The sequence below is a fragment of the Myodes glareolus genome, chromosome X, assembly GCF_982192425.1.
Source record: "Myodes glareolus chromosome X, mMyoGla1.1, whole genome shotgun sequence".
Lineage (NCBI taxonomy): Eukaryota > Metazoa > Chordata > Mammalia > Rodentia > Cricetidae > Myodes > Myodes glareolus.
In genome coordinates, this window is record NC_142053.1 from 147875793 (window position 1) to 147885998 (window position 10206).

Below are 10206 nucleotides of genomic sequence, written 5' to 3' on the forward strand. Positions count from 1 at the left end.
TAGGTGAGTTGAGTCCATTGATATTAAGCAATAGTACTGATCAGTGGTTGTTAGCGCCAGTTATTTTACCTGGTGGTAGTGTTTGTGTGTTTCCCTTCTTTGAGTTGTCCTTTTGTAGGGTTGTCAGATGCTTGTGTTATGTTGGTGGCACCGGAGGTAGGAAAAATATAGTAAAGAAGAGCAAAGGAAGAAAGGGCACATAAATATGAAAGAACTATTAATAAAGTTAGAGATGCTTATTAATATATTTATAGATTAATAAGTATATATTAAAATTGCTACAATAACTCTGTATATACATATGATAATATATGCTCACATATACATTCAAAAAAGTCATGGGAAATGGTACCATGAATGTTCTAAGAAATTTACTGAATTGGTTTTTCAAATGCAAATGTTCAAAATTTTATTGTATTATTATTAACTAGCTTAAAAGGAAGTGATATTAATACTTTGGAAGACTATAGTTCCCATTCACAGAACTCCTGTGATTTGTATTCTTTTTTAAGGGTTAAGGTCACTTGTTGTTTTGATGCTACTCTTAGGAACTCCTGATGCTTTTTTGTTTGATAAGTTTGATATAATAGTAGTATAATGTAAGACAAGAAAGAGAATTCTGACATTTACTAGATATGCCAAAAATATGTTCAGCAACAGGGAGAACTAATATTACAATATAAAATTTATGCAAATCTTAGTCACATTGTTTAAAGTTACATTGTGCTTTCAACTCAAGGATATAGTTCAAAGTGACCATAACCCATTGAGAACCAAAGAATTGAGAAATGGGATTGATTAGAGAGGTCAGAAACACCCATGGACACTTTATTGCATAGTTGGTGTGACTTTGTTTTCTGCTGAGAAACAATTCAATAATCACAGGAAAGAGCCCCTTTTACAATATTCACATATATATTTTCCTTGATTGATATAATTTTACTTTACACCCATAATGAGTCAGCAAGGGAACTCAGAGAATATATTTTCTATTTCATCCTGGTCAAGAACATGCTTTTCAGTTTTCAGTCAAAGCAAAAAAAATGCTGTGCTGTTTTAAAATGTCGGCTTTCTGGGCCACCCTTCAAGGGCAAACTCTGACTCCTTCAGGCAGACAGTCCTGCTGATTGTGTTCTGTGAGCAGGATGCTGTATCTTGCTTGCTGCAGAGATCTTGAAACACAGTAGAGTTATGGAAATAAATGTGGTTACAGCCAGTAGTGAAATCTCAAAAAGCTAAGGAATGGGAAGGATCCAGCTGTCAAAGCCCTGACTTTCATCCTTCAAATACTGCTTGGTAAAGACTTGTGTAGTCAGAAAAAGAGAGATAAACAATAAGGAGTGATTCAAAGAGGAAGAAAAACTCTTAATGGTTTACAATTTTTTTAAAAAATACATGCTGTATAAAAGTTGAACTTCTTAAAGTAAAAGAAATAGAGTAGTTGGGTGCAGTGGAACACACCTTTAATCCCAATGCATGGGAGGCAGAGGTCGATTGATTTCTGTGACTTCAAGGTGTGGTAATATACACCTTTAATCCCAGCACTGGGAAGGCAGGGACAGACAGACCTCTGTGAGTTAAAAGGACAGTCTGTTCTAAGAGTTATTCCATGACAAAGTTATACAGAAAACTGGTCTCAAAAAGTAAAAGTAAAAATAAAAGAAATAGAGGTTAAAATAAAGCCGGCTTATGATGGAAAATACAAAGAGAATCTTGATACATTATGATACTGTGTTTTCTTTGAATTGTTTGAATGCTAAGAAACGAGAAACAGCTGCTAACAAGAATTTTGTTTATAAATGCTGTTGAACTAACCCAAGATAGGGATTTTGAAAGTAACTTGGCTTCAAAACTGAAGTCAAATTGTATGTTACTTTGTAGAAGAGATTTTCTTCTTGTTTCCACTGGAAATGAGAGGCTGTGGATTCTTACTGAACTAAGAAAAATAAGATTTGATCAAGGAAGACCACCTGCTAAATCCCTGGTAGGAACAGATGGCCCAGATGTCTGAGTTCTACATCCAGAACTGATTCAAGACTGCTGCCTGGGATGATCAAGACACAAAGGATATTCCTGTCAGGACTTAAGAACTCTAAACTTTCTTTAGGTCCCCATAAGATTATCAGTGCCCCCAATAAACAGGAAATAGCCTGGAACAATGTCTACATTCCCCCAAAATGGACTATGGATATTTTCCTTTGTTAAAAGATAAAGAGGGGAAATGGTTTGGGAGAATTGTCTGTAATCAGTCAATTATATTTTTAATAAATGCTGATTGATCAGGCAGGAATTATAGGAAGGAAAACAAGACTGGAAGTACATGCGATGCAAGGAGAACAGGAGAATGCTGAGAAGGAGGAAGCCCATTCTTCAACATTCCTACCCAGAGCATAGGGAAGCATGATGAATCCTGCCCCACTGGAAAATGTACTGAGACACATGGCTAACACAGACAAGAATTATGGTTTGCCAAAATATGAAAAACTTAGATAATAAAAAGCCTGAGCTAATGGGTCAATCAGTTTAATAATCTTATCTAGTCCTCTGTATGATTTTCTTTGGGGTATACTGGCTGTGGGTTGCCAGGCATGACAGATACACCAACAAGCTGGCCCCAGAAGTTACAAGTAATTCAAGAATTCTGCTAACTGCACTGTAAACTAGAGTATACAGAGGGATCCATGGACTTGGAAACATTTGGAACTTCAAAAACAGAATGAAATTTCTCTTTTCCTCAAAAATAAGAAACCCTTTCAATTCAAATGCTGACAAGGGAACCAAAAAATGTACTGATTATATTACTAAACCAAATTTGCTTCAAGATAACTTATCATCAAAAAGTCAAGCTGCTATTACCTAGTTTCACTCATTTGAATCAATTTTGAAAAGTACCCTTGTCCTTTACCTGCCTACCACACAAAGCCCACTGACTTTGGCAATTTTTTCCACAAGTGGTTTTCACAGTTGCATTTACGAAAGGTTATTCAGTATAAAGACTGTGCAGGAATACCATTTTCAATAAATTAAAATGACAATAAACCAAAAATTGAGAAAATAATATACGTGTGTGTGTACATAAAAAAGTATCAATGAAAAATATGAATATATATGTAAAATCTCATTAGCGGAAAATATTAGTGTAGTCTCAGAAAAAGTCTGCCCTACAATGAGACAAGATATATTTCCCAATTTATGCAACAATACATCATAACACAATGTCATGGAGATTATTTTAGGACCTTAGACTTTTCTGGAATACACACTGACCTGACATATATAACTAAAATTTTACAGGAGATACTGACTCTCTGGATTCAAGGTTTGAAAAACCTTCTGACAGAGTATGTTGTGCATTTACCAAATTTGAGATAAACACATAATACAACAACCTTACACCTTTCTAAGAAACGGCTAAAACTTTGTTAAACACAGGCAAGATATAAAAAAAAAACTTCTCTACTCTTTGGTGAAGAGTGTTGATTCTATGCTTACCTGATTCTAGAACTTTAGTTCTTATGGAGGAGAACCTATTCAAAAAAAGGAAAATGTTGTACAGCTCCTTCACAGACTTTCATCAGTGAAATGTTGTACCCTTGCTTTGGGTAATACTTTCAGTTGCATGACCAACGTCCAAAGTTTTGGTCTTGGGTTGAATAGAAGACTCACTTCCAATGGAAGCTGATATTAATGGTAATAATTGATCACATGCCTCTGAAGAATAAAATACATAAAGAGCACTACATCTCAGATTCCTAGCAGCTTCTTTGTCCCATAACAGACAAAGAAAATTCTCCCATTGTTTCCAGGCAATAACACTAATCAGAGTGTCCCAATATAATCTGCCTACATACTTAAAATCAACTATACACACTTATGACTTCTCAATATATCCTCTAACTTTTCCCAAAAGACACAAATCTCCATCATTCTTGTAATTTTTCTACTTCTCCTCTTCCAAAACTACCAATAAGAAGTGTGGTCCAGCATGCATATAAGTGAAGTCATCACTATGCTAATCTCGGAGATAGATAAAAACTTAGATATATTCCATATACTGAAGTTCTTATATTTAAAGGACGGAGACAGCAATATGTCTCTTCTACCTCTCACTTATTCATCCCCTTCTTGTTCAATTGAAGACAAATATCTGTCATATACTTTACTGTAGCTGAACTTTATACCACTGGAATGGAGAAATTGAATGGAGCAAACAGGTATATGAATACTAGTTTCAGTACAAAACTCAAAGTCAGAAGTTAAGTGACAGAAAATCTAAACATTCACTTAACAGAAACACACAAACAGTCACACATGCACAAATGTAGAACACAATTAATGGCAGTGGTGCTCAAAACAAACATGGTCACATAAATTTTTTTATCAAATGTAACTAGAGGTGTCTGTTTTCTCTAGGTTTATTACAACTTGAATTTTTAACTTAAGAAATGCATTTCATATCTTCTGTAAATCATGAGTCTGTAGATGCAACCTGAATACTTTTGAAAACTTTTGTGAGATCTAATGAAAAAGATGTCTATACCTGAAGACATGTTATCCTCCTTCTTTATTGAACTGATTCTAAAACCTCTATTTTATCAGTCAAGTTTTCTTTGTTCCTGTAGAATAGCAGTGAGGTCTCAACAGGTGCTGCTTATGGAATTCACTGTAAGAAAAACTTTTCTATATATTTTGGAGCAATAATCTCTTCTGTTCTCTCAAAAGAAGAGATTATTGACAGCAAATTAGCTTGGACCTTTGCATGTAGGTTGACAGTTGTATATAATTATTTGGTCTTATTACCTCAAGATATAAGTGAAAGATCTATCGTGGTGCATAAGATGACACTTTGCAACTTTTACCCGTGCTGGGATACCTTCTATTGCCTTTCAGTATGGGGTAGGATATTGTTCCTTATCTCAACTTAGTATGTCATGCTTTGAAGACTCCCATGGAACTGTCTGTACCCTGTCAATTGTAGTTAAAGAGGAGGCTCATTAGCTAGTAGACAGGCAGTAAGAAAAGGTGGAGAAACCATGCATAAAGTATAGTTGGGTCAACTATACAAGGACAAGAGGATTATCAGAAGAAGAAACAAACCATCTTACCATATTGTAGACTATTCAAAGCCAAACATCTATTATAGATTGTAAGTAGGATATATGCTTGAAAATATTCTACCTGTGATCATGCACTTCCTTTACAAAGAATGTTCTCTGGTTATGGAAAATTGTAAATATAAGACTTTCTAAATAATATACCTTATTATTCTCTGGGGAATGTTGAACAAATAGAGATAAAATTTCACCAATTAAAGTCAATCAGGTACTTCAGATTATAACATTGTTTATTTTGTCACAGTCATCGAAACCTGGATGCAGAAACTGCTTCCTCTTCCATGGATTAAAACAATATTCCTCCCTAGCATGGAAGGCTGTTTCTCCTTTTACTCACTCTGACAGATGAACACATTTTGAGACTTGAAGTCTTACATATGCTTGAAAACTCAAAAACTTAATGTGTAATTCTAATCACACAGTTCCCATAAGAATGTATTGATAATCTCTATCTTCTTTGCATGAAGATATATTGTGTGACACGTTTTTCCTTTATGTATTCAACCTTCAGCACACTTAAGGAGAGACATTTACAAATGATAAAAGGAACACAGAAAGGAAGGGAAGCATGAATTAAAGAAAAATAAATCAAAAGGAAAAACAGCAAGGCACAAAATCAAAATACTTGTTTATACCTGAAAGTGAGTGAGAGGAAATAGTATAAGATGAATGAAGGGAAATTGATAGGTGACATTAAATTAGGAAAAGAGAATTCACAGATAGTAGAAACTCGAAAGTTAGATTAAACTCTTTAATTAAGGAGTCCTCTTAATACACACTTACATAAAGTATATTGTTTAATATTTGCAAAATAAACTAAATATATAATATAAGTGAATGAAAATCTGTATTTAATATATATTATATAATGCAATAAAATTTAATGAGAAAATTATGAATGGCAGAACATATAATATAGTTGGTTTATTAGACCTATAAGGTAGGCACACAAATGCATTATTATTTAATATAAAAAGGACAATATTTTAATATTCAATGAAATGTGTTGCACTCTCTTAAAGACTAATTTTTCCATTACCTGATTTCCTGTGTTTATTATTCTCCCATAAGTCGTGATAAGGGCTCTAGCTCACTAGCTGGGTGCTGTTGGTTCTCATCTTTTATCCCAGCACATGGGAGGCAGAGGCAGGCAAATCTCTATGAGATCACAGATAGATATTTTGCTGTTGTAATTAACAATCAGAATCTGATAAAATATTAAGATAGATTAACAGATAAGATATTTCTCCAGGAAGGTAATATGCACACAATCAAAATTTTGTATAATGATAAGACATTATCTTACTGGACAAGTTTCAAAGCTGAGAATCCTCAGTGAGGGCATTAGAACAGAACACAGGACAGGAGATTCAGACTTTACAAAAGGTAGAAATATAAAGATTTGAACAGATTAAGGGATTCATTGAAACTGATGAGCAGAAACAAAAGTTTAAAAAAACAGAACTTAGGCTCATTAGAAAATGACAGGACAGATCACATGTTGATTTACATAGAATTTTAACTGAATATCTGGGAATTTCATTGGAAAGACTATATGGCACAAAGTATCCTAATGTAATCAATGAATATGCATGAGAACAAATATGTATGAGCAATTTTAAAAATTAAACAAGAATGAGTTCCTTTCTTTGTCTTCTATTTTTCACATTCTTTTTTTCATTTTAATTTTTTGTACTGAAAATTATTGATCTGTACATATCTCTACTCCCATCAATACCTTTCTCATTCCTTTTTCAACTCATTCCCAAGATCCTCATGCCCATAATTTACTTTGGAGATCTTGTCATTTTCTATTTCCCATGTAGAGTAGATCTATATAATCTCTCTTCGTGTTCTCATCGTTGTCTATGTTCTCTGGGATTGTGGTTTGAAGGCTGGTTTTCTTTACTTCATGTTCAAAAACCACCTAAGAGTGAGTACATGTGATAACTGTGTTTCTTGGTCTGCATTACCTCACTAAAAACAATATTTTTTAGCTTCATACATTTTCCTACAAATTTCAAGATTTCATTTTGTTCTTCTGCTGTGTAGAATTCCAGTGTGTAAATGTACCACATTTTCTTTATCTATTCTTCAGTCGCAGGGCATTTAGGTTGTTTATAGGTTCTGGATATGACAAAAATACTGCTATAAATATAGTTGAGCACATTCCCTATGGCATGATTGAACATCCTCCTCCTTTGAATATATACTCAAAAGTAGTGATACCTGGTTTTGAGGAAGGTTGTTTCCTAATTTTCTAAATAATCACTACATTAAAATTCAAAGGGGTTGTGCCACCTCGAGCATGAATTTCTTTTGGGATTAATTCACCATCTGTCAGAAAAATGGTGAAATTTTGGGTTTCAAGCACTAAGAATTCCCAACAGAAAAGTTTCAATAAATATCAGTAGTCCTAGTTAATGGGCTTTGCTTGCTTTGTCAATGGTATTGGAGAAGAGAGACAAAATATTAAGAACAAAATGGAAAAAAAAATAGATTATAGACTTTCCAAGATCATTCTGGGAGAGGGTCATTACTTCAAACCTCAGAAACAAGATTGCTACAACAAATATACATTGTTCCTATGTAGCACAGCAGCAATAAATACTTGGGGTAGGATTCAGATGCCAAGAAAAAGGATTGATTCATATATTACGGTTAAACAGGGTCAGAGAGAACACTTTAGTGACTTCTTAAAAATATTAAGTAAGGCTATAAAAGTAGGAGTGACATGCCCTGAAGTTTGATATATTATAATCGAAATTTGGCTTTTGAAAATGTCAAGTTAGAATATAAGACGATTTTCAGGTGTTTACTGGTCACATCTGCACACCATAGGTGAATGAATTTTACATACAATTAATGTTGAAACATTTGACTGAAGCACTAAGACTAGGGTAGCAAAAACAATTTTCAGTGGTATGAGGAGACACCACAATGTCAAATATTTTGACTGTTGTAGAAAAGGACAGCTAAGAAGCAACTTTAGATAAGTTATTATTAGGAAAAATGACTCCTCTAGGTTCAGCAAGATTAGGAGGATTCATCTTCTGGTAAATACAGGAGGTGTGGCAAATGCTGACATACGACCAATAAATTCGGGTCGATACAAGACATAAAAGATAATCTGATACACTGGGAAACTTATTGGAGCTCTCACAGGCTCCAATGTCAAACAAATTTCAGTCAATCCCAGTCATGTAGAGAACCTGTCTAACCAGGAAAATTAAACAATCCAGTGCGGATTATAAAAAAATCATAATTTTCTGGATTATGGAATAAACATGGAGGGAGAATTAAAAACTCCAATAGGAAATATGAGGCTTATATTTTGTCATACTTCGATAATGATCAAAGACTAAATCAAAGAGTGCATATAAATGACATTGTTATTGAGGGATTATTAGACACAGATGTAGATGTCAGAATCATAACTCTAGTTTATTGGCACACAGATTGGTCTCTTGAAGATTTTCATTTCCTAGAAATTGGAACACTGTTTCACGTGAAACAAAGCACAAATTTGGTTGAAATTATGGAGCGAGAAGGGCAGAAAAAAGTCTGCTCTCATATGTATCTAATATCACAGTGAATTTATTGGGTCATGAATTATTGTAGAAATTGAATACTCAGGTTAATATTCCTGTATTCCCCAAAACTTATATTTCTGGAAAGAATATCAGAATGAATTATGAAAAAGTTACTAGCCATTCAGGTTGATCAACAAGACAAAACAATGGGCAAACCTTCAGAATTACTAACAGTCTTGCCTTTAAAAAGGTTAACGGGGCTTTGGGCCTTGGCAGGGTCCCGGTGAGGAGGAGCTTGGGCGTTCCCTGACCCCATAGACGCCCAAGTCGCCCTGCAGTGCTGACTACCCCCTCCCGCCTGCCATCCCAGCTCCCATCCAGGTACGAATTCCTATATTTCTCCCTTCCCCCTGGGGCCATAAAATTTTCCCAGCTCAGCTGCCTTGCAAGCTGAGCCTGCATTGTAAGTGCATCCTGGAAAGAGGGAGTGCCTGTGCTTCAATAGCCTGCCTGAGGAAAGGTGGGCATTCTGTCAGTGAAGTCCCTGCCCAAGAAAAGAACCTGACCCGGTAACAGAAGTTCCAATAGAGAACATTTGAAGTAAGAGATGGGCAGATGCCAAGGCAAGACCTCATCCAACAATCTGAAAAACAACATGAAAACACCAGATCCCAAGGACCCTACAATAGAAGGATTTGAACACCTTAACCCAGAAGAAGTGGAAAAAAGTGCCATTATGAAAACAATAGAGTTCCTTAAACAGGATATGAATAACTCCCTTAAAGAATTGGATGAGAAATATAACAAAAAGTTTGAAGAAATGAGTATAGAAATAGATGAGAAATATAACAAAAAGTTTGAAGAAATAAGTAAATCCGTGAATGAGACCCTGAGAAACCAAGAAAAACAATCAAACAAGTAAAGGAAACAGTTCAAGAATTGAAAACTGAAATGGAGGCAATGAAGAAAACACAAACCGAGAACCGTCTGGATATGGAAAACCTAGGTAAACGAACAGAGACTACAGAATCAAGCATCACCAATAGAATACAAGAGATAGAAGAACAAAACTCAGAATCTGAAGATACCATAGAGAAAATAAATGCTCTGGTCAAAGAAAACGGCAAATCCAACAAATTCTCTTCACAAAACAATCAGGAAATCTGGGACACAATAAAAAAACCAAATCTAAGAATAATAGGGATCGAAGAAGGAGAAGAACTGCAGATCAAAGGCCCAGAAAATATATTCAACAAAATTATAGAAGAAAACTTTCCTAACCTAAAGAACGATATTCCTATGAAGGTTCAAGAAGCATACAGAACATCGAATAGACTGGATCAGAAAAAAACATCCCCTCGCCATATAATAATCAAAACACAAAACATACAGAATAAAGAAAAAATTCTAAGAGCTGCAAAGGAAAAAGGTCAAGTAACTTATAAAGGTAAATCTATCAGGCTTACACCGGACTTCTCTATGGAAACCATGAAAGCCAGAAGATCCTGGATAGAGGTACTGCAGAAACTAAGAGACCATGGATGCAAACCCAGAATACA